Genomic DNA, 14,769 nt, shown 5'->3' with positions numbered 1-14,769 from the left:
CCTTGGCCTCTCACTTCTAGGTTAAGGCCCATTCTGTTTTTTTTTTATCTAATCTTTTGAGATGATCTTTTCAAGCCATTAGAGAACTTCCTCTCTACGTCTTTCTACTTCCCTATATCTTCCTATTTATATCTCACTTACAAGACGGTAATCCTTGCACCCATCATTTATTTGAGTTGTGTCTAAAGGCCCATACACACGTGCAGATTGTCGGCCGAAAAGATTCGGCCGATTTTCGGCTTGTTAGTATGATGCTTCCGACAACCGACAGCGCACTTTCGGCCGAACAGAATCTGTTGTGCAAGCATTAAAATTTTTGTATGCCGACACCAGAACGGCCGATTGTTCACCAGTCAGTACAGATTTCGGCCGACAGACAGCAGATTTGCAAGACTGGGCATGCTCAGAAAAGAAGAAATACAGGGAAAGTTAACCATCACATGACATCACTTCTGCAGTCGGCTGTTGTTGGCGGACAAAATTCGTGTGCAGTCTTTTGCACTTTTCAGCGGACACGACAGCCCGGGGACAAAAGATGGCTGATCGTTCGGCCCGCCGATCGGTACGTGTGTACGGGGCTTTATCTGAGTTTTATCCTTATTTTGCAAAGAACCATTTCTGGCTTTAGACAGGGACAAGGTGCTGTTGAGACCTAGGACTTCCTTTTTGCCTAAAGTAGTGCCAAGTTTGTGTTGCTGTCCCTGCCTATGTTTGTTTGATCAGGACAGAGACTGCCTTACAAGGAAGAAAACATTTAATATTTTTAAATGAAAGATAAAAATATTTTTTTTCCTTCATTAATAAAAAATGTTTTAAAAACTGTGCATACCTGCCACAACCAGACAACCTCTAGTCTATGACAGCAAAATTCCAGCTCAAGACTGCCTCTGGTCATTTGCCCACTGAAGGAACATTTGAGGAAGAGTGAATTGCTTATGGCGATAGGATTCTAGGATTCTACACTTTTCCGTTGCTACCTGAGAGGATTTCTCTCTCTGAATTTGTTACTGGTTGCCCTTCCCACTGTGGGCTTTTTAATATTTGCATAGAGACAAGGGGTTGTTGAGGCCCAGGACTACTACCTTCAGGTGCAGAACCTCTGCCTCTTAATTTAGACCTGTTTGACATTTTTAACCACTTCCCACAAAACCACGTAGCTCTACGTCGGCTGCAAGAAGTGGTTGTAGCGGGGTGATGCCTACAGCTAGAGGCATCATCCCAGTACCATTTTTTTAGAGCCAGCGGTTGGCATTCAGGTGGTAATGGCTTGGGAGTCGCTCAGTCGTTACCCCAGCGAGCGGGAGGGGACGCCCCCCCCCCCATCCCACCGGGAGACCCAAGCAACCAGCTGGAACCTCCGCCGGCTGGTTGGAGTCCCGAACAAAGCCGAGTTTAGCTTCAATCGGGTCTCTGATGATGTAACCCGGAAGCAGCGTTCACGACTTCACGTCCGGGTTACTCGGCGGCTAAAGGCGCCGAATTTAAAAAAGTGACAGTATTCAAAAATGCAGTTTTCGGCATTTTGAATACACTGAAGTACAATGGAGGGGTTTGGGGTCTTAACCATAAAGAGTACCTGTCACTGCCTATTACTGTCACAAGGGATGTTTACATTGCTTGTGACAGCAATAAAATTGATCAGATTATTATTTTTATTTTTTTATTTTTTTAAAACCTGTGCTAAAATTAAAAAATTAAATAAAATAAAAATTGAAAAATAAAAAAATTTAAAGCGCCCCCGTCACCGTGACCGCACGCAGGAAAGAAAACGTACGTTGAAGTCGCGCCCGCAAACGAAAGCACTGTTCAAACCACACATGTGAGGTATTGCCGCAATTGCCAGAGTGAGAACAATAATTTTAAAAAAGAGCTACTCTGTAACTCTAAACTGGTAACCGTTAAAATTTTTATTAAAGCATCGCCTATGGAGATTTCTATTGACCGTAGTTTGTCGCCATTTGGCGGGTGTGGGTAATTTTAAACCGTAACATGTTGGGTATCTATTTACTCGGCCTGACATCATCTTTCACAATATAGAAAAAAAAATGGGCTAACTTTACTATTTCGTTTTTTTTTTTAAATGCAGTGGAATTTTGTTTTCCAAAAAAATTGCATTTGAAAGACCGCAGCGCAAATACAGCGTGACAAAAAAATAATGCAACAACTGCCGTTTTATTATCCAGAGTCTTTGCTAAAAAAAAAAATATATATATATATATATATATATATATATATATATATATATATATAATGTTTGGGGTAATTTTCTAGCAAAAATACAGATTTTAACTTCTAAACGACATGTGTCAGAAATAGGCTCGGTCCAGAAGTGGTTAAATAAAAGGATTGGCTAAATTTAATGGCAGCTATGGCAATCCGGAATAATACAGTATGTGACGTTTTGGGGCACACGGTTTTACCGCACAAGTACACGGTGTCATACTGCAAACAAAGGACCACTTTACCTGAGCCAACAATAACTGTACGGTCTGAACATCCAAAGTGAAACAAAAAAATAAGACCGAGAAAAATGAAATGACACATGAACACTTTTTTCCTCTGCTAGAACCGTTTTTGCATTGTTTGCACACGTTTTAAAAATCATTTTAGGCTTGAAGGTTACACTAAACCTCAAAAATTATATATATATATATATATATATATATATATATATATATATATATATATATATATATATATATATATATATATATATATATATATATATATATATACAGTATATATTTGAAAGCAGACACCCTACAGAATGAAATAGTCGGTGGTAGTTCCAATTTTTTATGTTACATGATATTACCAGGTCTAAGAAATGCAAAATTTCAGTAAAAAAAAAAAAAAAAAAACACTAAAGTAAATTTTGGGACAAACAAAGGCAATAAATTTGTGCATTTATGTTCGTACGTGCGTATATTTGGGGATGGAGGGGCCTCAACATTTTTTGGGGGGGATTTTATGTGCTTTAGTGTAACCTTATTTTTTGCTAAACTTTTTTATTTATTTTTTTCATCACATAGGGTACAAAAAGTACCCTATGTCATGATTTTTAGGTGACAGGTGCTCTTTAAGCACTCCCCACCCAGGCCAATTCTGACCCTTCTCTCCTACATGTAAAAATCATCATTTTTTTTGCTAGAAAATTACTCAGAACCCCTAAACATTACATATGTTTTTTAGCAGAGACCCTAGGGAATAAAATGGTAGTTAGTCCAACTTTTTATGTCTCAAAGTATTTGTATTTTTCAAACACAATTTTTGGGGGAAAAAAAACTGTTTCATGAATTTAAAATACCAAAACACTAAATTTAGCCCAATTTTTTTGCATAATGTAAATAAATAGATACCTAACATGTCACGCTTTAAAATTGCGCACACTCGTGAAATGATGTCAAACCTCGGGACTTAAAAATCTTCATAGGTGCCGCTGTAAAATATTTTATAGGTTACCGATTTAGAGTTACAGAGAAGGTCTTGTGCTAGAATTATTGCTCTAATGTTCATGGCGATACCTCACATGTGTGGTTTGAACACAGTTCGCATATGCGGGTGCAACGTTCTGTGAGTGAGCGTGGGGATGGGGGTGCTTTGAATGGCTTTTTTTTGTGTTTATTCTACTTTTATGTTTATATTTTGACACTTTCCTTTTACATTTTGTTTTTAAGATTTTTATTTTTTTTATTTTTTTTTTACATTTCACTTTTATTGCTATTACAAGGAATAAAACATCTATTGTAATAGAATTAGGGCATGACAGGTCCTCTTTACAACGATATCTGAGGTCTAAAAGCCCCCAGATCTTGCCTCTAGGCTGGAAAGCCTAAAATAAAACAAAATGTTTAAAAAAAACGATCTTGGATTCCCAGCCGAGGAAACGGCAGTGTTTACAAGTGCCGAGGCCGGACGTGACGTCATAACATCGTAGCCGGCCTCCGAAGGTCATAGAGACTGCTGGGGACCATCTGTCCACAGTATTCTCTATGGTGAACTTCTGCCACTGGTGGATTCCTTCTCCGGCTCGCCGATTGCATGGGCGAGCCGGTAGAAGCACGGAGTGCCGTCAGGAGGGGAGGATGTCCCCTCCCACTGCCTGTAAAAACAATCAAGCGGCTGAACTGCCACTATGATTGTTTTTACAGGGCAGGGAAAAAGAAGGTATCTGAATGATGCCTGCAGCTGCTCCCATCATTCAGATATTCCCACTCAAAATCTGCAACGGCATATGACGTCGTTGGGAGGGAAGTGGTTATTGAGACATGCCACCGTCCGACCGGGGGAAATATAAAGCCAGCAAAGTCTGCCAGTCAGGCCCAGCTCAGCGCTCCATCCCAGTGCCACCTTCCATCTGCGACCTCGAGCATCCACTTCTGCCAGCCTTGTGATGTCATCTTAGGGCGAGGACGGCCGCTCCCGATGTGGAGCGGACACCTGTCCTGTCAGTCCCGAATGTCTTGGCCACCTCCCCGAAGCAATCGGGTGGCAGTGCAGCCACAACCTACCTGAGAGGGCCCCTCTGAAAATATTAAATTATATTTTTTCAAAACTGCAACGCCAGCAATGCTATGCTTTGCAGCCAAGGTAGAAATTATACCCCCGTCAAACAAGATGTCAGGGAATCCCTGTGAGATGCCTGGCGCCCAGATATGTGCACGCGCAGGATATTTCCAGAGGAATGGCTAACAGAACGAGAATTTGCGAACACGAACGTTCACAAGCACAATTACTCTTGGCGCCAGGCGGGCTATTTAAAGAAAGCCCATTCCCATTTCCTTTGCTGACTGATCTTCAGCTGTGCCCTGTGTCTTGATTGTTCCGGGATGTTCTCTCCATTGCTGACCTGGTGTGTTCTTGACCTGACTTTGGATTCCACTTCTGCCTTTCTGTTTACCTTCGACCCGGCTCCGTTTCTGACTTTGGCTCTGCACATGACTTGGTACCTCGCTGCCTGCCTGTTGACGACCCCGGCTATTCCTGAGACTCTGTTCCTGCCCCTGATCCTGGCCCTAGGTACTACTCGAGTGCTTGCCTGGCAGCTGCTGCACCAGCTCTGTATACCGCTGTATGTTCCAGCCTCTGGAATCCTGACAAGCTGCCTTTCCAGAACTATTAGCATAAGTGGAGTGCCCCTTTAGTCTGGACCAGTCGTGCGAACATAACTGCTGTTCCTGCTTCTCTGGTTCAATGGTCTCCTTGCTACAGGTTCTGCAATCAACGCCCACAGGCACTCGTGTCCCCCCTGTCCCTCGGCACCCTCTGTCTTATCCTCAGTGGGGCCAGGGCAGGAGATATAAGAGAGGCCGACCTCGTCAATTCACTCTCCTCTCAGGTTCGTGACACAAGACCTGTTCAAGTGTATAGCGGCATGGAGGCAATTTCTGTACCCCTGCAGTGAGCAATCAGTATTAATCACTCACTGTGTTCATTCAGAGTGGTGTGTTCATTCAGATGCCCAGACCCCCCTGACGAGAAAAAAACTGATGAGGCCTGGGCCCAGTACAGAGGGGTTAGCTGTACTGCCTTATCAGTGGCCCTGCCCCCTGCTGTCAGGTCCATATAATGTACAAACCTGACAGCGATATGGAAGAACCTGAAGATTTAAAGTGCAAGTCTCCATGAATAAATTCTTAACTAATCGTAATATACAGCAGCAGTATAATTATTTCAGAAAGGTCCATTTCATGACTTTGCCTAATTGGTGGCAGACATTTGTGAACACATCCAAGAACTGCACAGGTAACAGAAATTAAATTACTGCGTCATCTCTGAGCTGGCCTCTTAGTTAGTCCAAGACATAGATTTTTCATTTTTATTATTGTTGCACTTTAAACATAATTAAAATAACTGCTCCTGAAAAAAACTATAGTTTTTACAATTTTTTTTTGACACATTTCCCAAGGGCAGTACCAAGACCCCCCATATCCCTTTTATGGCCAACTACTTGTATATAAGCCTTCAAAATGGGAACTTTTGATTTTTCCTGTTTGGCTCCCATAGACTTCAATAGGGTTCGCCGTTCGGGTTAGAACATTTCCCTGTTCGGCCCATCCCTTATGTGAGAGGTAATACAGTAAATACAGTAAAACCTTGGATTGAGAGTAACTTGAGAGCGTTTAGCAAGACAAGCAAAAATGTTTGTAAATCTTGACTTGATAAACAAGCGATGTCTTGATTTACGAGTAGCGTCACGTCATGTCACAACTGAGTATAAAAGAGAAGAGAGGCGCCTCTAAGTGTAGCAATATGGTTACATTTAATGAAGTTTCAACACTTAGCAACTCACATGGCTGATGATTAAAACAGGAGCAACTAAGTATGCAGGCATCCGGGTTAAAACTGTCCACATACAGTAGACCATCCTCCGCACCGCCATTGACGTCATCCCTTCCACACTGTTCACCACGAGCGCTTCAAGCCTCGCTTTCAGATCGCTTTACTGTAAGGTAGTCTTCCCGGTCATGAACGCAGACTGATGGCGGTGAGAGCTGGCGGTGCGGAGGATGGTAGCTCCTGCTGGATTTCTAATTCCCTTGTTGACTGTCATATGTGGATGGACATTTTATGGTTACACAACCGATCACATTGCTATTACCTTTTTATATGAACTATAAACTGAAGGACTTATGAATAAATGGTTGTGGAACGAATCATCTGAGCTTCCATTATTTCTTATGGGGTACTTCGCTTTGATATACGAGTTCTTTGGATTACAAGCATTGTCTGGAATGAATTATGTTCGCAATCCAAGGTTTTACTGTACCTGGAGGGGTTAAACTGACCCATTACTCTGAATGGTGCACCTACGACTAGAATATATGACAGGTGAACTTCAAAATTCCAAAATAGAATAAATGTTATTAAATGGGGCCCAATAATGACCACAGTAAAGATCGACAACGCCCAGACCATGTCTGTGCAATCTAAGGACCATTTCTTTACGTTTTTAAACTGTATTTAATCATGTAAGTTCTCCAACTTTAAAGAATCTTATCTGACATGGTTTTCTATTTCCTCTTCAGATAAAAGAATCAGCGGGGAAATGTCGCAGATGAGGAATGGTGAGTGTATAATGATGTCACAATGTGTTTCGTGGGTTCCATTTATTGCACTTAATCAAGCTCTGAGAAACACTTGGTGGGTTTTAGGAAATATCCCTTCAACATAAAAAATGATACCGTTCTATTAGCCCTCTTCCTTTGTCCAAAAATAGATAGTGGGGGATTCTAAGGTAGAACAGAGACTATATAGCTGCATATCACAACCTTTCACCAGCCAGTAAACCATCTTGTAGTATATGTGTTACCATGGTAAGGCAAGGGCACGGCATAAAGGTTGTGATCCCCCCTACAACTGTCATCCAGGACTTTAAAGTCATCTGATGTACCTATAACAAAGGAGGTAAATGTTCTCAGAGTAGGGTGGGAAAGCCAAGGTTATACTGTGAAACAAGTGGTTTTTAATTTCAATACATTGTGGATCTGTAAACGGGCCATGCGTGGCACCAGGGCTCCTCTTAGAAACCACATGGCCCCAAAAAGTCAACTTGACAGCCCCACCCACAAATAAACACAGTTTACTATGCTTCAATTATGATTGAACACAGTGAATGATGGGTACAAATCACTCATTGTGTTCATTCAGGAAAGGAAGGAGCTGGTAAATGTGACATTTATGGGACTCTTCCCCCACTCCATCCTGAAGGATCCTATTTTGTGCTTGTAGCTGCCAGGGGGAAGGAGAGGAAGAAAGCCAGCAGCACTGATGGAGGCACACAGGGGGGCCTGGGCAGCAGGGGGAAATGTATAGTGCACAGGGAGGGTGATTGGCGTGACGGTCAGTGTTGCTCATCTTAGTTTAAAAAAGTAATTAGTTACAGTTACAAATTACTTCTCCCAAAAAGTAATTGAGTTACTGACTCAGTTACCACATAGAAAAAGTAATTAGTTACTCAGCAAAGTAACTGTGACTTTTTTTTTAATATTCTATAATGCAATTACGTTCTATAACATCTTTAATAGCAAAGATGTTTATATTAACTGATTGAAGAATAAAAACACTATATACAGTATTTTAGAACATTTGGTATTTATTTTAACCGAACTCAATAGATTGCAGCCTGCCATAGATATGAATGATATGCATAGAAACATATACAAAATAAATATTGAAACTAAAATTCAAGTGCAAAATTAAGACACACAAATGTAAACTTGTGTAAAAAGAAACAAAGGAAAATCTGGCCTTTAATAGTGGCTGGTGGTGGCGTGGCACACTGGTGGTGACGTGGGTGTGGCACACTGGTGGTGACGTGGGTGTGGCACACTGGTGGTGGGTGGCTGCCTGGCTGGTGGTGGCGTGGCAAACTGGTGGTGGCGTGGGCGGTTGGCACACTGGTGGTGACGTGGGCGGCACACTGGTGATGGCGTGGCACACTGGTGGTGACGTGGGTGTGGCACACTGGTGGTGGGTGGCTGCCTGGCTGGTGGTGGCCTGGCACACTGGTGGTGGCGTGGGCGCTTGGCACACTGGTGGTGAGGTGGGCGGCACACTGGTGTTGGGCAGCTGCCTGGCTGGTGGTGGCGTGGCACACTGGTGGTGGAGTGGGAGCTTGGCACACTGGTGGTGGAGTGGGCGCTTGGCACACTGGTGGTGAGCGGCTGCCTGGCTGGTGGTGGCGTGGCACACTGGTGGTGGAGTGGGCGCTTGGCACACTGGTGGTGACGTGGGCGGCACACTGGTGGTGGGCGGCTGCCTGGCTGGTGGTGGCGTGACACACTGGTGGTGGAGTGGGCGCTTGGCACACTTTTGGTGACGTGGGCGGCACACTGGTGGTGGGCGGCTGCCTGGCTGGTGGTGGCGTGGCACAATGGTGGTGGTGTGGGCGCTTGGCACACTGGTGGTGACGTGGCACACTGGTGGTGGTGTGGTGGGTGGCTGGTGGGGGTCTGAGTCCTGACTCCTGACTGTCTGTGAGTTTGTTTGTTTTTTGTTACCTGCTGTGCTGGGCTTGCTGGTGGTGGTGTGGCCTCTGGCCTGGCAGGCACACTGTTGTCTGGGTGAGGTCCCTCTGGCTCCGTCCTCCTGCAGGCCTCAGGCCTGCCTGTCTCTGTGCCTCTCTCCTCTTCTGGGCTGGCTGTGTGCGTTGGTCGTGTGTAGGACTGTCCTTGGTGGACCGGTGGTGGTGGACTTCCTGCTGGCTGCTGCCCACTGCCCTACTGCCCTGTGGTGGTGGTGGACTGGTGGTGGAGTCTCCTCCTGGCCTGGGCTGGACTATATCATTTTTGACTGGTGGTCTCTGGTCTGTAAGTAAAGTAACTGTCTGGCAGTGTCTGCCACTGGTGGACTACTAGTACTTGTATACTGTATATTATATTGGCACTGACAGTGGCAGACTGGCACAGCACTGTGGGTGGGAGGCAATGGCTGGGTCGGATCGCCGCCTCGCCGGACTCTATGCCCTCTCCCCTGCCCTCTTGCTCCTGGCGCGCTGTTCTGCTGCTGCCGTGCGGCCATGCCTGTGAGAGAGTGTGTGTCGGACTGGCGCCGCGTGACATCACGTGACTCACTCGATGAGTCAGAGTCTCCTCCTCTTCTCTCTCCAGGACCGCGGACAGCGGTAATAGTCTGGAGAGGGGGAATACAATTACATCTACTGCCATCTAGTGGCGGTAGATGTAATTGCGGTAACGCAGCCGGAAGTAGCGGCAGTGCCGTTACAGGGAGAAAATGAGTAATCTGATAGATTACTCGTTACCCTGAAAACACTCCAACACTGGTGACGGTGATGAATTACAGGAACCAATCCCCTTTCTGGCTCTCTCTTCAGCAGCTGAAAACTGGCGGGAGGTGAGGAGAAGAAGCCAGCCTTCAGCTGCTGCAGAGAGAGTCATAGAGTCATACAGGGGATTGGTTCCAGTAATTGCCCCCCCCATCGTGCCAATCACCCTCTCTGCCCACATCCAATTTACCCGGCTGCCTGGGCCCCCCTGCTGGCCTGGTCCCTGTACGGGAGGACTGGTGGTACCCTTCATCCACAGCCCTGTATGCGTGGCACTAATGTGTTGTACTTTTAAACATTTTTAATACATTTGTATCATGTTATTAGTGGTGTATATTGTAACCTGTATATTGTCAGGCACCTACGAAGTCCCATTTCTGGTGTATTCTTTTGTTACTGGACCTAATCCCCTGTATGGCTCTCTCTGCAGCAGCTGAAAGCTGGTGGGAGGGAGGGAGAGGAGAAGAAGCCAGCCTTCAGCTGCTGCAGAAACAGTCTTACAGGGGATCAGTTCCAGTAATTGCCCCCCCCCCCCCGACGTGCCGATCAACCTCTCTGCCCACATCCAATTTACCCGTCTGCCCAGGCCCCCCTGCTGGAAGGAGCCCTGTATGGCAGGACTGGTGCTACCCCTCATCCATAGCCCTGTGTGGCACTAGTGTGTTGTACTTTTAATATTTTTTAATACATTTGTATCATTTTATTAGCGGTGTATATTGTTACCTGCATATTGTAAGGCACCTTTGAAGTTCCATTTCTGGTGTATTATTTTGTTTAATGTTCTGTGGGTGTATTGGAGTGTAGATCCACAGTAATCTGAGATGAGCCACCTTTGTTATCGTTACAGATTCTCTTTCCAGTGACGTTGAGAGCATTCGGGAAGCTGTGAGGAACCTGGAACAAGTCCAGAAATCAAGCAGTAAGATTCTTGTTTTCCACTCACTGGAGTACTTACCCATCAAACCACTTTTTACCATAGTGTGCAAATAAGATGTAAATATCACAAAGCCTCTCTGTCTCTCTCTCTCTCTCTCTCTCTCTCTCTGTTTAAGGAATTTTCATGATATCAAAGGAATTAGGGGAATATTTTATGACTCAAAACTAATATTATGGGTCCATGACTTGATGGGTCCTCTTCTGTCCTCAGCAGTGGGTGGTTTGTGAGCCCTGATATCATGGGTCTGTGATATTACAGTTCCTCTACTGTCCTCAGCAGTGAGTGTGTCCTGACATCATAGGTCCTTTTCTGTCCTCAGCAGTGGGTGGTTCGGACATTATGGGTTCTCTTCTATCCTCAGCAGTAGGTTGGTCCTGACCTCATTGGTCCTCTTCTGTCCTTAGCAGTGGGTGGATCATGATATGATGGGTCTGTGACATGATGGGTCCTCTTCTGTCCTCACTAGTGGGTGGGTCCTGACCTCATGGGTTCTCTTCTGTCCTCAGAAGTGGGTTATTAGTGGTGTAAATTGTTACCTGTATATTGTCAGGCACCTATGAAGTCCCATTTCTGATGTATTATTTTGTTTAATGTTCTGTGGGTGTATTGGAGTGTAGTTCCACAGTAATCTGAGCTGAGCCATCTTTGTTATCGTTACAGATTCTATTTCCAGGGATGTTGTGAGGAACGTGGAAGAAGTCCAGAAATCAAGCAGTAAGATTGTTGTATTCCACTCACTAGAGTACTTACCCATCAAACCACTTTTTACCATAGTGTGCAAATATAATGTAAATATCACAAAGCCTCTCTGCCTCTCTCTCTCTCTCTCTCTCTCTCTCTGTGTAAGGATTTTTCCTGATATCAAAAGAATTAGGGGAATTTTTTATGATTCAAAACTGATATTATGGGTCCATGACTTGATGGGTCCTCTTCTGTCCTCAGCAGTGGGTGGTTCGTAAGCCCTGACATCATAGGTCTGTGATATTACAGTTCCTCTTCTGTCCTCAGCAGTGAGTGTGTCCTGACATCATGGGTTCTCTTCTGTCCTCAGCAGAGGATGGGACCTTTCATCAAAGGTTCATGACATAATAGGTCCTCTTCTGTCGTAAACAGTGGGTGGACCCTGACCTCATGGGTCCTCTTCAGTTTTAAGCAGTGGGTGGGTCCTGACATCATGGGTCTGTGACACGATAGCGTCTCCTTCTGTCCTCAGCAGTGAGTTGGTCCTAAAATCATTGTTTCTCTTCAGTCCTCAGCAGTGGGTGGGTTCATTACATGATGGGTCCTCTTCTGTCCTCAGCACTTATGGGGCCCTAACCTCATGGATTCTTTTCTGTCCTCAGCAGAGAGTGGATTAGGAGCTCATGGGTCCTCTTCTATGATCAGCAGTGAGTGGGTCCTGACATTAAGTCAGTCCACCAGTTGTCCCATACAGGGCTAAGGCCAGCAGGGTGGGCAGCTGGGTAAATTGGATGTGGGCAGAGAGGGTGATTGGCATGGTGGGGGGGGGGGCAACTACTGGAACCAATCCCCTGTATGGCTCTCTCTGCAGCAGCTGAAAACTGGCAGGAGGGAGAAGAGAAGAAGCCAGCCTTCAGCTGCTGCAGAGACAGTCATACAGGGGATCGGTTCCAGTAATTGCCCCCCCCCCCCCACCGTGCCGATCAACCAGTCTGCCCACATCCAATTTACCCAGCTGCCTGGGCCACTGTGCTGGCCTGAGCCCTGTATGGGAGGACTGGTGATACCCCTCATCCATAGCCCACTAATGTAGTGTACTTTTAATATTTTTTAATACATTTGTATCATTTTATTAGTGGTGTATATTGTTACCTGTATATTATCAGGCACCTATGAAGTCCCATTTCTGGTGTATTCTTTTGTTTAATGTTCTGTGGGTGTATTGGAGTGTAGATCTCCAGTAATCTGAGATGAGCTGTAGTATGGTAAGCAACGGGTTAAGTTGCTGTCTGCAAAATGTTACAATTATGTATATGTCTGGGAGCTGGGTGTGGCTGAAGTTTAGTTGCATGCTGATGTGCAGTGAATAAAGAAGCAACCTGTACAGCCTGTCTGTGTTAATACACTACATTTTGGCGACGAGGATGGCTAGCTTTCTGGATTTACCGGCTATCGGACCGTTTGATGTGTCTGGAGACCACACTAGTCTCTCACAGCGCTGGGACAAGTGGAAGAAGGGATTTCAGCTCTATGTTATAGCCACAGGAGTGACTGCACTTGCTCAGAAGAATGCCATGCTGCTGCATCTAGCTGGACCTCAAGTTCAGGACATTTTTGAAACCCTGGGAGCAACAGGGGAAGATTCAGACTATGAGACAGCCATGAATAAACTGAGTGAGTACTTTGAGCCAAAGAAAAATATTCCCTATGAAAGATATAAGTTTAGACAGGCTGTGCAAGAACTGGGAGAAACCACAGACAGTTATGTGACTAGGCTGAAATATCTGGCAAAGTCTTGTGATTTTGGGACTGTAACTGAGGAGATAATCAGAGATCAGGTCATAGAGAAATGCACATCTGTGCACCTCAGGAGGAGATTATTGAGAGAACCTAGTCTCACACTTACTAGTCTGCAGGAGATTGCAAGAGCCATTGAAGTGTCTGAGCTCCAGGCTCTGCATATTGAAACCAAGAACACTGCATCTGTCAATACAGTCTCCAAACCTACCTATAATAATAGGAAAGAGAGTTTTCCAAAGAGGACTTTACATATCACCTGCAATAAATGTGGCAGGGCGGGACACACGAGTCAGGACTGCACTGTGGTACAGAATAAAATGTGCTATGCTTGTGGAAAGACAGGTCATTTTGCAGCTGTGTGTAGAAGTACAACCAGAGATAACAAAACCAAAGGACAATCTGCACAAGTAAATGTTATAGCTGAGGATAAAGAGAGTGCTTCTGACTGTGAATTTATATTCTCCCTGTGTTCTCTGCAAGCTGGGACATTAACCATTAAGATTGGAAATACAGATGTGTCAGTGTTGATTGACTCTGGAGCTACATGCAATGTTATGGACTTGGCTTCTTGGCACAGTCTTAATGGCAGAGAAAATCACCTTAAATTGTGTAACACCACTAAACAGATTTATACTTATGGCTCCAGTACACCACTGCAACTTAAAGGCAAATTTTATACCTCTGTTCAAACACATGAGACTGGTCCTCCATTGCAGACCGAATTCTATGTTGTAGATGGCACAGGGTCGCCTCTGCTTGGTCGTCAAACCGCAATGGCACTAGGGGTGTTACAGATTGGCCGTGATGTAGGCAGCGCAAGAGTGAATATGGTGTCTCCTGCTATTTCTGCATTGAAAGAGGAATTTAAAGATTGCTTCTCTGGGTTTGGAAAATTAAAGGATTTTCAGTTGGAGCTTCACATTGATCCACATGTAAAGCCTATTGCACAGCCAGTACGCAGACTTCCTTATAGCCTGAGATCACCTGTTGAGCACAAACTGGCAGAGCTTCTAGACCTTGACATTATTGAACCTGTGGAAGGGCCCACTCCGTGGGTATCGCCGTTAGTTGTTGTGCCAAAGGGCACAGATATTCGGATTTGTGTGGACATGAGATGTGCTAACCAAGCTGTGCAGAGAGAGAGACATCCAATTCCCACTATTGAAGATGTTCTGCATGCAATGAATGGGGCAAGTGTCTTCAGTAAACTGGATTTGAAATGGGGTTATCATCAGATTGAATTGACCCCAGCATCTAGAGTCATCACTACATTTGCAAGCCATAAAGGTCTTTTTAGATACAAGAGGTTGATGTTTGGCGTATCGTCCGCACCGGAGGCCTATCAACATGTGATTCAGCAAGTGCTACATGGTTGTGAAGGCACGCATAACATTTCTGATGATATAATTGTGTGGGGAACAAACACACAGGAGCACGACGAACGTCTCCGTGCAGTGCTAAATCGCTTGAAGGAGAAAGGGTTAACATTAAATGAGAAGAAGTGCACATTTCAAATGAATAAAATGACTTTTATGGGCCATGTGCTGTCTGACAGGGGCATTGG

Source organism: Pelophylax lessonae (assembly GCF_965119305.1).
Source record: "Pelophylax lessonae genome assembly, chromosome: 4".
Classification (NCBI taxonomy): Eukaryota; Metazoa; Chordata; class Amphibia; order Anura; family Ranidae; genus Pelophylax; species Pelophylax lessonae.
Note: the sequence above shows the minus strand (reverse complement) of the source record.